This window comes from Cricetulus griseus (genome assembly GCF_003668045.3).
Source record: "Cricetulus griseus strain 17A/GY chromosome 1 unlocalized genomic scaffold, alternate assembly CriGri-PICRH-1.0 chr1_1, whole genome shotgun sequence".
NCBI classification, from domain to species: domain Eukaryota; kingdom Metazoa; phylum Chordata; class Mammalia; order Rodentia; family Cricetidae; genus Cricetulus; species Cricetulus griseus.
The window spans coordinates 232,825,102-232,840,921 of NW_023276807.1; the positions used below are offsets into that span (position 1 = coordinate 232,825,102).

The following is a 15,820-nucleotide window of genomic DNA, read 5'->3' on the forward strand; positions in this document are numbered from 1 at the left end:
ACTACCAAAAGCTTCTCCTGCATAAACCCCATGCCCTCTCCATTTGTATTTCCAGTGTCATGGGTCTACTTGAGATCTCGGGGAACAAACACTGCCATTCCTCACTCCTGACATTCCAACATGCTTTTCCAGCTTCGTGTCCCTGTAGTCACAATCACATGACCAAGTTCTCCCCTTTTCCCCTCCCCCACAACTTCCCTATATATTTACTCCAAGGCTCATCTCTCCCTCTTCTCCATAGCTATCTTTAATAATCCTTTCACTGGAATGCAAAAGAGATGTAGATTATGAAGGCATCTCTAATATCTGGCTGTTTATTTATTATCTGTCTGAGAGCTTCTGGGCTCACTATAACAACAGATGGAAGCAGCCTGGCTGTTCATCAACAAGTGAATGGATAATGAAAACTCAGCATGTATACAGAATAGACTACAATTCATCTCCAAAGAAAAACGAAATCACAAGATTGTGTGAAAACGGATGAACTTAGAATATATAATACTAAGTAGAGTCACACAATCTCAGGAAATATAAACCATTTGTTCTCCCTCACATGTGGTGGTTTGAATGAGAAATGGCCCTCATAGCTTCATATGTTTGAATGTTTCCTAGTTGGCAGAACTGTTTGGGGAAGGATTAGAAGGTATGGTCTTGTTGGAGGATGTGTGACACTGTGGATGGGCTTTGATTTTTCAAAAATTCATGTCGGGTTCAGTCTCACTTTCTGCCTCATAGCTGTGGATCAAATTTAAGCTCCCAGCTACTGCTCCAGTGCCTGCTTGCTTGTCTGCTTGCTTGCTTGCTTGCTTGTCTGCCTGCTGCCATGCTCTGTGATGTCATGATGATGGTCATGGACTCACTCTCTGAAACTGTAAGAAAGCCCCTGGAGTCAAAATCTTCCTTTCATAAGTTTTCTTGGTCATGGTATGTCTTCACAATAACAGAAAAGTAACCAAGGCATAGCCTATATTGTATATATGTATTTATGTAGACAAATGTACACGTAGGCACATTAGGGCATATAAAGAGAAGACAAAAGGGTAAATGTGAACTGATGAGGAATGACAGGATGCAGACATAGACACCTGAGTCACAGAAGAGGGTACAGCTAATTGTTTTCCTAGCCTTAACTCTGTCATTGATTGTGTGTGAGTATGTATGTATGTGTGAGAGTGTGTGTGAATGTGTGTGTGTGTGCTTGTGAGTGTTAGCTACATATGTAAAAATATAATAGTGAAATTGTAAAATCCACAACAACATTCCAGGGCTTCAGAACGACTGTTCTGGTGGTATAGAAGTTGGCTTAACTGTATAGACTTGGGCACATGCTTATTTGATTACTATTGTTACTATTGTTAATTAACTAAAATTACTATTGTTAATTTTGCTGTTGGGTGGGGAGTGAGTATCTGGATTGATCTTGGGGGTTATAGCTTTGAAGCATATTGACGATCTGGAGTCAACAAGCTTGTCTGTGTTTGACAATGATTGTTCATGTTGGATAGAGTAGACAGAGGGGGAAGAAAAGGTGCGAGAAGGGCCAAGAGGAAAAGAGACTCTAAACACAGGCAGTGTAAGCTTGTCTCATCCAAATGGAATCCTTAAGGCGCCTGGGAGTCCTTGCCCCATTCTGTGGCCCTGGTTGGTTTCCAAATAACCTTCAAGGAGCAGGGGTCCTTCTGCTAATGGGCTAGCCGACCCTTGGGTGCTTGCAGTCACTGCAAGGAAAGTCCCTAGAGCCTAGTCACGTGTGAACCAGACTTCCTTGAATAGAACCTGCCATCCATGAAGTAGCTAGCATTGCACATGGCCTCTGAATTGGGGAGGAAGAAATGGGAGATGGGTTAGGGTCCAACCACACTGAGCCTCCCAGAGGAAGGGAGTAAAGGTAACTACAAGGTCAAAGCTGATTGGCCAGGAGCCTAAAGTCCCTTGGGAAAGGGACAGGAAAGTACCTCCTCAGTGGAGGGGCAGGTCTGAAGAGGAACTGGCAAGGGAAAACACAGGCTGAGCTGTGAGGCCACAGAAGACACCCAGGAGAGACAGGGGTTTTGCAGCTCTGGGGCATGCATTAGTCCTGGAGGTTGGACTGCTGGCTCCGCCTAGCGCTTTGTTCAAATTCAAAGATGTGCAAAGAGCTCATTCAGTTCTCCATCATTTCACCACAGCTCCCTTAAAGCTTAGTGGCTTTGTTTTATTTACCCAGCAAAGCCTCTAGCCCAATTCTCGTTCTCCACCTTTAGAAGCCTTATGAATATAGGAAGAGAAATCACTTGCATGGAAACCACAGTCTTCTTGTGACAATCCCACACAGACAGATAATCACACAAATTGCCGGAATTGCTCTCCCAGAGTCCTGGGAGTTGTTCTGTGCAGATTTGTATTAGATTATGTCATATGCGGTTCTTTTTCCTTTTCCTTTAGGAACAAAATGACAAATTCTTCCCAGGTGGCAGCAAGAAAATTAAAAGTACAGCCCATCTGTACTCGTGCCTGAAATGAAAAAAAAAAAAAGGAGAAAAGACAAAAATCACATTTCATATGAATCTCTGCCATACTTTCAAGCCCATCAGCAGCTGAGGAAAAGCCCAATGAGTCACTTCAGCACCCCAGCCCCTGGCAAAAATAATAATTCCCACCACATGCTAAGAGGACCCATGCTTCCAGAACAGGACAGAGTATGCTGGGAACCTACCTGGAGGTCAGCTGCTGTTGACACACAGACAGTTCTTGCGTTCCCTCTGCAGGAATGGGAAAGAGTATATGAAGGTGGAGGAATGGCACTGGTCGAGAAGAGAAAGATTAATCAGCTGGTGACTGGGAGTCTCCATTGCAAGAACCAATGGCTGAGACTCGGCCACAAGAGCAGATGTCCAGTGCTTTAAGAATATGCAAAGATCTAAGAATTCATATGAGTTGTTGTGCCCTTGGTAGGGACACCGCCGGATGCATTTCCGAAAGGGGAACTGCTAATGGACTATGGCAGAGAGCTTAAGGCAAACATGGAATCAAGGAAGAGCCATGAAACAACAGCTATTACCTTCATGCTGCAGGGTGTGGTGTGCATTTTTAGCACCACATAAGGTGGTCAGTAAAGAGTTCAAAAATGGGTTCTAAGTGAACCTTTGCCATTCACTGTCAACACAGCGTGCTGTGCTACCATCAACCCATCCATCTAATTTGGCAGTTTCTAGCACATACACACACTTAATAATAATTTAAATTTTTAATTGACAACAATCATATGACTATGGAATGAGACATGATTTTTAAAATGTATACATATGGAATGGCTAAGATGGCTAATTAACATATGTATTACATAATATATTTTTTACTGGACAGTGTATTGCTGACTAGTCACCATGTAGTATGATAGACCTATTGAACTTTATAATGGCCTGATTAGGTTTGAACAGCTGCCTCTTGGTAGATATGACCAAGTGTCCTTGCTAGTTTTAACTGTCAACTTCACACAGCCTAGAGTCACCTGAGAGGGAAGGTTCTATGGAGGAATCACCTCAATCTGTCGGCATGTCTGTCTGGGATATTGGATGGCCACGGTCACTTTGGTACAGGTAGTCATGGGGTTTATAAAGCCAGAAATTGAGCCAGAGAATGAGTAGTGTTCTCCCATGGTCCTGCCTCCAGTTTCCTACCCTGAGTTCCCTCAAGGATGAATTGTAACCTGGAAGTATAAGTCAAATAAAGGTGGCACACCTTTAGTCCCAGCACTCAGGAGGCAGAGGCAGGTGGATCTCGAAGTGGAGTCCAGCCTGGTTTATAAAGGAAGTCCTAAGACATCCAGGGCTACACACATACACACACACACACACACACACACACACACACACACACACACACGCACGCACGCACGCACGCACGCACGCACACACACACGCACGCACACATACACACACACACACATACACACACACACACAAAAAAAAAAAAAAAAAAAAACCTGTTTTGAAAAAGGCAAAAATAGTACTACTACTAATAACAGGTCAAATAAACCATTTCCTCCCCAAGTTGCTTTAATCTGTGTTTTGTCATGACAACAGAAAAGGAACTAAAGTACAAGTAGGTTGGGAATTTCAAAATACATACGAATTCTTCTATGACAATTCAAAACTATATTTAACTCCTGTCTCTGACAATACGTAGAGCATTTGGAAAATTCCAGGCTGAACTAATTGAAAATGACAAATCTTGAATTTTAGCTCTTGATGAAGTGTGTTAAGTGTGTATTCCTGGAGTCTCTTGTGGTGGCAGAATGATCCAGAAATGCTGCTAAGACCCTAAGAATAAGGCGACAAAGAAACAACAGTAGAGGGAACCTAGAAGTGACCGCAAACCCTGTCAGCTAACTGACTGTCCTTGAACAAAGGACACACTATACAGAAAAGCAAAGCTTCTCGATGAAAGGCACTAGAGAATCAGGATAAACACACAAAAGAATATAACCAGACCCCCCCCCCCACACACACACACCCAAACACACCAGGTACAAAAACCAACTCAAAGCAGATTAAAGATGTACATGTAAGACCTAAAGCCCCGAACTGTTAGAAGAAAATATGAAAAACGCTTTGGTACACTGGAGCAGGATAGGAGGTTCTGGACAAGAGCCCTTAAAGCATGGGAAGTGCACATGGCAATACACAAATATGCCAAACTAAAAAGCCGCTTCATGGAGGGCAGTGATCACCAGAGCAAAGAGACAGCCTACACAATGAGCTAAAATTTCTACAAACTACAACTGATATGTCAAGAATCCATAAGGAACTCAAAAAACTCAATTACAAAAACAAAATAAACTGGTCTTTAAATGAGTAAGTCTTAAACAGACATTTTTCAAAAAGAAGACACACAAAATGGTTATGAAAACATGTTCAGTATCATGAATCCTGAATTGTCAGGAAGACAAAAAAAAAACCCACAATGAGAATGTCACTGCTGAAGACTGGAAGGGAAAGGAAACCCTGCCACACTGCTGGTGGGAATTAAGTTCATTCTGGCATTGTTGTAAACAGTATGGAAGTTCCTCAAAAAAATTAAAAAGAGAACTGTCATGTGATTCAGGAATCCCACTGCTGCATATATACTCAAAACACATGGAATCTGTATGTTGGAGAGACATCTGCACATCTAAGGGGAGGCAGCACCACCGGCAGGAGCTGAGAAATGGCAACAACCTAAGCGACCTTCAAATGATGAATGCATAAAGAATATGAAGTTCATATACACAAAATAGCCTAAACTAAAAAAGAATGAAATCCTGTCATTATTACAACAGGCATGGAATGGTGGATCCCCATGTTTAAAAGAAATAAGCCAGACACAGAAAGACACATACCACATGATCTCACACATGTATGGAATCTAAAGTAAGTTCTCAAATTTGATAGCAAAACAGTGACTTCCAGAGTCTGGAGTTAAGCTCAACGAAGTAAATGGGAGTGAGAAGCTGTGTATGTTGTTGCATGATACAGTGACCTCAGATAACAATTGTGTACTGTATCTCAAAAAGCCAGAAGAAAGGACTTTGGATGTTTAAACCATTATCAAGAAGGCAGAAATAGATAACCCGATTAAAATATTGTACAATGAATGTGTTATTGAAAGAGCACATGATGCCTTGTTATTATATACAATGTTTGTGTTTTATGTATAAATTTAAAATGAAGTTGTGTGCTAGTAGAAGACTCAGCTATTAAAGGTGCTCTCTCAGTCAATGGACTGAAATCTCCTGAAGCCATGAGCTGAAATGAATCTGGCCTCCCTAAATGTGGTCCACAGCCAGACAAAAGCAACAACAGAGAACTATGGATAGTTTGCATTCTAGTCAAGTATGGGAATGCTCTGGGCTTTTTTTTTAAAAAAAAAAAAAAAAAAAAAAAAAAAAAAAAACTTCTCTATAAAGCTAAAGTTTCTCCAAAATTAAAAGTTCACTGTGGTAGATGTAGATTCCCAGATGTCTCACCTTTAGAGGCTATAGCTCAGTAGGCTTGGGTGGGACTCAACAATCCTGCAGGGAAACAGAGCTAACCACGGGGGTGGGGGGGGTTGGTTGTATGCATGGTATTCAAAAAGGTTACAATCCAAGATGCACTTGTTCAACTGTGCCAAAAGAACTTGGCTAGTGAGAGGTCTGCCCACTTCTCTCTGAACTTGAGTGCCAGGAACTCCAAAGACAAAGCTGGCTTCCTTTTCCTTCCTTGGGCAATGAATACTATTCTCCATGCTGGGTCACTCTGTAAACACTGTGGTACTGTCCCATGGCTCTTCAGCACAGGGTACATTTCTTTCTGTTTCATCAATCCCCAAGTAGAATCACATTCATAGAGAATAAGCTCTAAACGGCAATGGTGGCTACAGACTACCCTGTGGCCCCCAGCTCTGCAAAGGAAAAACTAAAATAGAATGAATGTTATTGCTTTCCAGCAGCCCTCAAACTGAGCCCCATGTTGCAGAGACAAAAGCTATTCATTCACCAGAAAAGGAGCAGCAGAGAGGAGGCAACATGCAAGGCTTCAAACTGCTATCCACTGAGTATACATGTGCTTGGTCTAATGGGACTCTCAAAAGCCTTAAGATACTGATTTTATATCTGATCAATTAAAATACAATCTGAGCTAATGATAGTGCCTTCTATGGTAAATAGGAGTCCTGCAAGATCAGTAAAGGAGTTTACTTGAAGAGGATTGTCTTAGTGACTATTGCTGTAATGAAACACCATGATCAAAGCAACTTGGGGAGGAAAGGGTTTATTTCACTTACAGTTCCATTAACACTGGTTCATTATCAAGAGCACTGAGGGGAGGAACTCAATCACGGCAGGAATCTGGAGGTAGGAGCTGACTCAGAGGCCATGGAGGGGAACTTCTTACTGGCTTGTTCATCATGGCCTGCTCAGCCTGCTTCCTTATAGAACAAAAGACCACAAGCCCAGGGATGGCCCCACCCACAAGGGACTGGGCCTTCCCCCATTGATGACTAATTAAGAAAAGGCCCTACAGCCTGATCCTATGGAGGCATTTTTTCAATTGAGGCTCCCTCCTCTCTGATGACACTAGTTTGCGTCAAGTTGACATAAAACTAGCCAGCACTCAGATCAGAGCATAAAACTGTTATGGGGCTATGGATGTGACTCAGAGGATAGAGCACCTGCTGCACAAGGCTGGTAACCAGAGTTCAATCCCTGGAACCAATTAAAAAGCAGGAGAGAAGTGACTCCACAAAGTTGTCCCCTGACTGCCACATGCACTGTATGGCATGCGCATGCACACAAACACATCATACTGGTGGGGGAGGAGTGCATATACGTGTGTGTGTGTGTGTGTGTGTGTGTGTGTGTGTGTGTGTGTGTGTGTGTTTAACCAACTAGCTCTATTAATTGCTTTTCTGTTACTTTGAGAAAACACCATGAACAAGGCAACTTATAGAAGAGTTCGTTTGGGCTTACGGTTCCAGAAGGATAAGAAAGAGTCCATCCCCATCACATAGAGAAGAAACAGTAGTGGGCAGGCTTGCTGGCTGGACTAGCAAGCTGAGTGAGACCTCAGCTTGAACCACAAGCATGAAGTGCCAGAAAACATTGGGAATGATGGGAAGATTTGAAAGCTCAAAGCCTACCCTCCAGTGACATAATTCCTCAGCATGGGAACACCTCTTAAATTTACCCAAACAGCTGCACCAACTAGGGAGCAAGTATTTAAAAGTTTGAAACTATGAAAGATATTCCCTTCAAACCACCACACTAGCCCTACTATCTGTCAAAGATCACAATTTGAACACAGGTTCTAAACACAGAGACATAGTGCCTTCAAGACCTAGGCTATCACTAGACATGGTGGCTCATGCCTGTAATCTCAACATGTAGGAGGTTGAAATAGGAGGATTTCCCTGAGTTCAAGGCCAACTTGGGCTACATGGTGAGTTCCAGGGAAGTCTAGGCTACAAAGTCAGATACCATATCAAAACACAAAGCAAAACAAGGCAAAAAAATAATTAATTTAGTTTAAAAAAATAACCAGGCCACCAGCATTTTCTCTTTGATCTCCCATACAGAGCCCAGCCTGGGAACCACACTAAGGTGCTCAGGCTCAGCCTGTGGTGTGTGTGTGTGTGTGTGCGTGTGGTGTGGAGTGTGTGTGTGTGTGGTGTGTATACTGTCTCCACTGGCAATGTTTTCATTCCCAATTCTCTTTCTTGCTTCTGTATTTACATTGTAACACTCTGCTTTTGACCAAAAGCAAGGACTGCACAGCTTAACCAATACCAGGGAGCATTTACTGTAATGTCTAAGAGGTTAGCAGCTGTTTAGAGGGGTTGTGAGCAGGTTTGTGATTGGAAAGCAGCCTATGTTTGGAGATTTTTTTCCTGAGGTGAAGAAACATAGAAAAAATTATTGAAGAAAGTCAGCCAAAATCCATATTGCCAACCTCAAATGATTAGTTTCCATACAGAAAACAAAATAAAGATGAAGACAAGATAAAGTTTGGTTCCAGACTGCTCCACTGCATGAATCATCCCAACCCAGTAACCAGGATATTTCCGTCCACAATACCTCAAAGCAGACTCAAATGGCAATGAAATAAACTGTACTTCCCCATTTTTAATAGCACAAAGTTCATTTGAGTTAAGCAGTGACTTCATACAGGAAGGGGGAAAGCAACATTTAGCTGTATGTTACTATGGTGGACACATTTCAAACAGTATATTTTGGACCTAGGATACCTGTGGAACTACCACAGTTTCCATACAACAATGCCAGGACTGTAGTGAACCAACTGATAATATTCTCTGAAGCAAATTATTTCTGATATTTAAAACTATTTCTAAACAGATTTGCTAATTAACTGCCATAGTTCTCAGCCCCAATAAATGTAAACATTAGCAACTGCAATAATGAGATTAAGGAAAACTAAATCAATCATGGAGCAAATCATCGGAGAACCAACATTTCAAAGGCAAAGTTAGTCCCCTGATTCTGAGCTTGAGGCATTTTTCTTTGCACCTGCTGGGAAGTTGTCACAGACATAAGTCAGAGGCTATGCGGTGGATGCAGCTGGGTATCTGGGCTATGACTACAAGGAAGCCTTCTGGTTCCTCTTCTTGACATTTTTTAATGAGACAAAATTGATGTGTTTTATTTCTTCTTAAAAAAATTCAAAATAGTGCAATTTCGAATAAACTACTAGAGTTTTTTTTCTTTTTTACTTTTTCATACTACCTTTGAAACTTGTCTGCATTTGATATGTTCAGCACTTCTCAGTTTGCACTAGTCACATTTCAGACTGTCACCAACCACACATGGCTAGTGGCCACCAATTGAATCAGCTATTGTAACAAATTGCGCATGCATAGATAGGCAGCTCCTGTTGTTTCAAAGTTTTGGAGGTCAGACATCTAACACAGGTCTTGCTCTGTTCTCAGGATGCCCTCTGTTTCAGAATCCATTTTCACCCTTGCTCCGGTTTGTAGGGGAAGCTGTAGCCACGCCTTCTTAGGGGCTGGCTACAGGAGTACCTGGGCAGGCTTGTGAGGGCGTGGTGAGAGTGAGTAGGGGGGTCTGCGTTTTCGGTTTCGGTTTCTCTTTGCTTCTTCTTGCTGTACAGACTACCACCGGCTGGCTGATTCGCTCTGTAAGTAAGGCTTTTCCCTATTAAATACCCTTATATTTCTACCTGACTCCGTATTGGTAATTTCCCACTATACGGGTTACCAAAGGCAGCCTGCCCTTATGACTCAGTGCCTTCCTCAGCCTTCATAGCAAGCATATCACAGCTCTCTCAGAACCTTGCTCAGCAATCACACTATCCAAAAGTCAGACCCGGTCCCCCAATTTAAGGAGATTCATTGAACTCTTATAGAGAGTTAAGGTTAATCTGCCCATCTCAGGGTCCTTAACTTCATGACACCTGGAGGCAGAACAAACAGGAATTCAAGACCATTCTCATTTATAGAGCCAACTGGAGGCCAACCTGGGCTACACAGAACAGTTTCAAGAAAAATAAATAAATGAAAGCAGGGTGTGATAGTGCACACCTTCAATCCCAGCACTCAGAAGGCAGAGGCTGTGAGTTTGAGGCCAGTTTGGTCTATAAAACAAGTTCTAGGTCAGCCAGGGCTACACAGAGAAACCCTGTCTTGGAAAAACCAACAAATAAATAAGTAATAAGTAAAGAAATAAATATCTCTTTACCATGTGAGGCAACAGATTTGAATATTCCAGGGTTCTGTATTTGGACATATTAGGGGCAGGCATTATTTTGCCAACTAAAAGTAATGGTCTATCTTGTTGTATTTGCAGAATAAGGAGAGACAGCTGATGAGAGGGCTCAGAGTTGGTAAAGGTGTTCACCAAACCTGACTACCTGAATTCCATCCCCAGGTCCCACATGGGAGAGGAGAGATTAGTTACTAGAAGTTGTCCTCTGATCTCCACCCACATGTCATGGAATGCAGGTCCATACACACACATGTGCACACAAATAATAAAAAATGTAATAAAACAGAAATAAGAAATAAAATCAAGAATTGGAAGTTGGGGAATCCCTGGGGCTATATGGATAGGTACTACTACCCCATTCTCCTCAGCTTGGCTAGGAAGAGTAAGATTCCCTCCTTTAACTAACAGCCACTTTCAGGAAGTTTTAACTATATCCCAGTATACAGTATTTTTTCCCTCCTGCATGCTACTGACCAGTCAAACAGCATTTTAGTATGTTCTAGATCCCAGCGTGTATCAATCCTGTAACACACTTATCAGCACATAGCAAAACAAATTAGGACAGAGGACAATAGTAAGGTGATCCTTTTGCTATGAATTTATTTTGGATCCTTTGTCACATTAGAAGTACTGTAAGAGTATATGTATCATACTTTACAAAATAATAACACTAATTCAAAGAAATAATCCAGCAAGAACCAAAATAGGATGGAACTAGAAGAAACCATCCTGAGTGAGGTAACCCAGTCACAAAAAGACACACATGGTATGTACTCACTCATATATGAATTTTAGATGTAGAGCAAAGTATTACCAGCCTATAATCCTTTCACCAAAGAAACTAGGAAACAAGAAAGACTCTAAGGGAAAAATGCTTGGACCCCAGAGAATGGGAAGGGGCAGGAACTCTTGAGCTAATTGGGAGCATGAGGGTAGGAGAGAGGGAGCTGCCAGAACTAGAGGAGGAGAAGAGGAGGGGAGAGGAGGAAATGGAGGAGCAGAAATGTTGAGTTGGGGGAAGAATAGAGGAGAGCAGGATGAGAGATACCATTTCAGAGGGAGCCATTGTAGGTCCGAGGAGAGATCTGGCACTAGGGAGATTTCCAGAGATCTACAAGGATGACACGAACTGACAATCTAGGCAATGGTGGAGAGGATAACCTAAATTCCCTTCCCCTATAATGAGACTGATGACTACTTTTTATGCCATCCTAGAGCCCTCATCCAGTGGCTGATGGAAGCAGAGGCAGACACCCACAGATATTCACTGAACTGAACTCTGGAACCTAGTTGCAGAGAGGGAGGAATGAAGAACAAAGGGGTCGGTACCAGGCTGGTGAAACCCACAGAAACAGCTGACCTGAACAAGGGGCGGCACATGGACCCCAGACTGCTGTCTGGGAGGCCAGCACAGGACTGATCCAGACCCCTGAACATGGATGTCAATTAGGAGGCCTCTGCACTTTAGGGGGCCCCTGGTAATGGATTAGTATTTTTCCCTGGTGTAAGAAAGGACTTTAAGAGCCCATCCCATGCGAAGGGATGCACTCTTGGCCTGGACACATGGGGGAGGGCCTAGGCCTGGCCCAGGACCATGTGGTGGACTTTGGGGAGCCACCAACAAGGGCCCTACTCTGCCTGGGGAGTGGAGGCTGGATGGGGTGGGGAAAGGTGGGGGGTTGAGGGAGGGTTGGGGGAGGGGAGGAAGAGGGAGAAGGGATTGACACGTGAAGCAAGCTTGTTTGAACTAATAAAAACAATAAAAAAAGAGCCAAAATAAAGTGTATTATAAACAAAACATTTGTCAGAAAAAAAATAAGAGCAGTATTTTATGTGTCAGAGGGTAACACATATGATGATTTCAAACGTATGAAGCAATTATAGGTTTGTCTGAGCACACACACAGATGCACTTTCGTGCTCCACCATTGCAGTTTCCTGCCAAGAATAAAGATTGCCACCTGGATTATGGCTTTGGCTCCTTTCCAAAGTGAAGCCAGAAAACCAAAACCTATTTGAAAAGAAACAATAGACTATGAAGTCCAGTGTGCTCCTTCAGAGAGGAGGAGTGTTGGGGTGCAGCATGCAGGGTGCCCTGTGTCTGTGCTCACCTCACCATCCACCTAGCTGCTCCGCCTTCCCCTCTGGGGTATGCCTGGCGCACCCCAGATGGTGGGTCTCAGGTCAGCCTCCATCACCACAGGGAGCAGCTCCACCTTGAAACTGTAGTTGAACTTGAGCAGAAAGGGGTTTCCTTTTTAGTAACTTTAGAAGAAAACGCCCCAGTTCTGACTGGGAATGGAAATAGATCAGCAAGAAAAGACCTGAAAACACAGGCTAAATTAGGAAACAGCCTGTTTGGAACAAGAAATGTAGGAGCCTGAGGAAGGCTTGGGTCTGGCTCCCTGTATGTAGTTAAGGAAGGTTTGGTGTGCTGTAAGCCATGGGCTGTGCTGCTCTACCACCCTGAGGCACACAGTGACACTGCAGCTTCAGTGACAAGCAGTTAGCATCCAGGCTTGGGCACAGTTTGCCTTCTTCCCAACCGTCCCTCTTACCGCCCTGAAATAGTATGTGCTCCTAAGTTGGTCACAAGTTGCAGGGTATTTGTGGGAAGGCAGTGTGTCCCCACAGCAGCCATCCAGCCCTGGAGCTCTGTGACCAGTCCACCTGTTGAGAGCAGACCGTCAAAATACCACTGTGGCTGGCCATCCAGAGCACCAATCTCTCGGTTCCCTGAGTCTCACAAGCTATCCAGCCAGGGTGTAGCTTGGCCCTCTACATTCCCTGGCAAGAATAGCTTTCCTCCCTGGCATTACTCCTACTCTAGCTGAAAACCTTTGAACCTACCTATGCGGGACAGTTATGTCAACTTGACACAAGCTAAAGTCATGCAAGAGGAGGGAATCTCAATTTTTAAAAAATGTTTCCATAAGATTGGGCTGTTGGCAAGCCTCTAGGGCATTTTCTTAATTAGGGATTGATGTGGAAGGGCTCAGCCCGTTGTGAGTGGCACCATCCCTGGGCTGGTGGTCCTGGGTTGAATAAGAAAGCCACAGTAAGCAGTGCTCTTCCGTGGCTTCTGCACCCACCCCTGATTCCAGGTTCCTGCCCTGTGTGAGTTACTGGTCTGACTTCCTTGATGATGAACAGTGATGCAGAAATGTAAGCCAAATAGACCCTTTCCTCCCCACGTTGCTTTTGGGCATGGGGTTTCATCCCAGCAATGCTATCCCTGACTAGGACACTCCCCACGCCCCGCCATCTCTTCCTCCAACCCAGCCTCTTTACAGGACCTTTGTTCCTCCAGACCTCAGAGCGGGCCTAGGTTTGGAGTTCAGATCTCTAAGTCAGGTCAATGTGGGAATCCAAAATAAGAATAGGACCTAGGCATTTCAGAAGAGAAAACCTCTTCTCTGCCTGCAGCAGGGGAGCAGCAGCCTCTCCCCTCACCCACCCAATTTTAAGGCGCTGCAGAGAAAAGCCTGAAATGTGTACTTTCAAAAAGGAAGCAATTCAGAAAGTACAGAGATATCGATTTTAGTGTTTTAATTTTAATAACTTTTCAGTTGTGGTTAAACTCTCTTCAGCTTTCCTTTTCACAAAAAATTTTAGAAGCCATCTAACATGCCCATTAATTCTTTATACGAATCTTATTAAGTGACATATTTTAAATTAATTTTCAGGTTTGTGCCACATGTGTGAACTTCACCTCAAGTCAAGTGACCTGGAGACCCCTAAAACAATACAAGCAACTGTCATTGTTCCTGGTTGCCCACCAGAACTTGACAGTAAGACACTTTTGTTGAAACCGCCACCACACAGTCCGGTCACAGAACATAGATGAAGCTGACACTGACCCAGAGGCTTCCACCCTGCCTTCTAGCTTTAATAGGAGGTGCTGTGCAGGCTACTAGGGGAGAAAAGTCACCAACAGTATTACCTGCGAACCCTGTGAGCTACAATAACAACCAGCCTGACAAGACATTCCCATAGGTGCAATAGTGGTACGAACCTTATAGACATAACCAATCACTTTCTGAGTGGATTTATAGCCAGCTCCACAGGAGGAAATGGATGCTTGGTATTGTAAATCTAACCAAGAATCCATGGCTGGAGAGCTCACAGCCCCCAGAGACAAAATCTAATACTGTTATTTTCCTAAATGGACATAATATCAAATTGCCCTCTGTACTGGCTCGTTTTATGTCAACTTGGCACAAGCTAGAGTTATCAGAGAAAGGAGCCTCAATAGAAAAAACTGCCTAGTGGTAAGGTGTAAGGTATTTTCTTAAATAGTGATCAATGGAGGAGGGCCCAGCCCATTGTGGGTTGTGTCATCCCTGGGCTGGTGGTCTCAGGGTTCTACAAAAAAAAAAAAAAAAAAAGCAGGCTGTGCAAATCATGGGGAGCAATCCAGTAAGCAGCACCCCTCCATGGCCTCTGCATCAGCTTCTTCCTCCAAGTTCCTGCCCTGCTTGAGTTCCTGCCCTCAGTGCTTTTGATGATGACCTGTTAGATGGAACTGTAAGCAAAATAAATCCTTTCCTCCCTGGTGTTTCATCCCCGCAGCAGAAACCCTAACTAAGACTCCCTCTAAACGCATACCTCTGTGCCCATAGATCAGAGCAGCTCTTGGTCCTCGTCAGGGAAGCTTCTTTGTGTAGTGGACAACAGTTAATACACAAACTCAAAAGCAGTCAAGCTATAAAGAATGTATGTGGAACACTCAAGTCTTAAGTGAGTGTCATCTATTATAATATTCTCTACTCCCCAAACTCAGGGAGCATAATGAAGAGAGGATGGACAAAAGTCTAAGAGCCACAGGTCAGGGTGAAACATGTCTTCTGGATATGACAGGACCACTGCATCCACCAACTCATAGAATCTGCAGTTGGCTTTGTAAGATCAAGCCAATCACCATCCCAGCACAGGTGGGGGAGGGGCTCAAGGGCTCTTACATCTTGCTGAGGAGCTACTGACTGATGATAGCTACTAAGAAAAAGTACATTTTCTTGAACCACGCACCACTGGATGCCCTCACACCCATGCATTTATGGATGGCACAAATTGGACTTGGTGATTTTTTTTTGTGCTTTGGGTATGATCAAAATACAGTGTACGTATGAAGTTCTCCAAAAGTAATAAAAACTCATTTAAAATATTATATAAAGATTTTATATAATTTGAAGAAAAATGAGTATTCAGAGACACAATTTGTACATCTCTCCCTTCCCTTCCCTTCCCTTCCCTTCCCTTCCCTTCCCTTCCCTTCCCATCCCTTCTCTTCCCTTCCCTTCCCTTCCCTTCCCTTCCCTTCCCTTCCCTTCCCTTTGCAAGAAGTTACCCTGAATTCTGAATTAATATCCTCCAACATTTTTACAGTAATATATCAATGTGTACATATATGTACATATATGGCTATCAAGTTATGTGTTTCTCTACTTACCGTATGCGTGGTTTTATCTGGTTCGAACCTTATCTAAATGCTTTGTGTAGCTTCTTGTCAATTTTTTGCTGCTATGTTTTTATGGAGCTTCCAGATTGATACATACAGCTGCATCACGTGTTCTGCTATTTTAAA

General features: G+C 43.3%; 1 long non-coding RNA gene across 5 annotated transcripts; it reads right to left on the reverse strand.

The window, feature by feature from the left end:
• Positions 1-2,147: 2,147 nt before the first annotated feature.
• LOC103163978 lies at positions 2,148-6,948 on the reverse strand. Of its 5 annotated transcripts, none has more exons than XR_004772552.1 (4): positions 6,784-6,948; positions 3,491-3,688; positions 2,696-2,783; positions 2,148-2,493 (listed from the first exon to the last, which is right to left on the reverse strand). It is a non-coding gene; the product is annotated as an uncharacterized LOC103163978 (long non-coding RNA). The 5 variants fall into 5 exon arrangements; XR_004772551.1 differs by having other exon boundaries at positions 3,521-3,688; positions 6,784-6,947; XR_004772553.1 differs by having other exon boundaries at positions 2,696-2,741; positions 3,521-3,688; positions 6,784-6,946.
• Between the last annotated feature and the right edge of the window lie 8,872 nt (positions 6,949-15,820).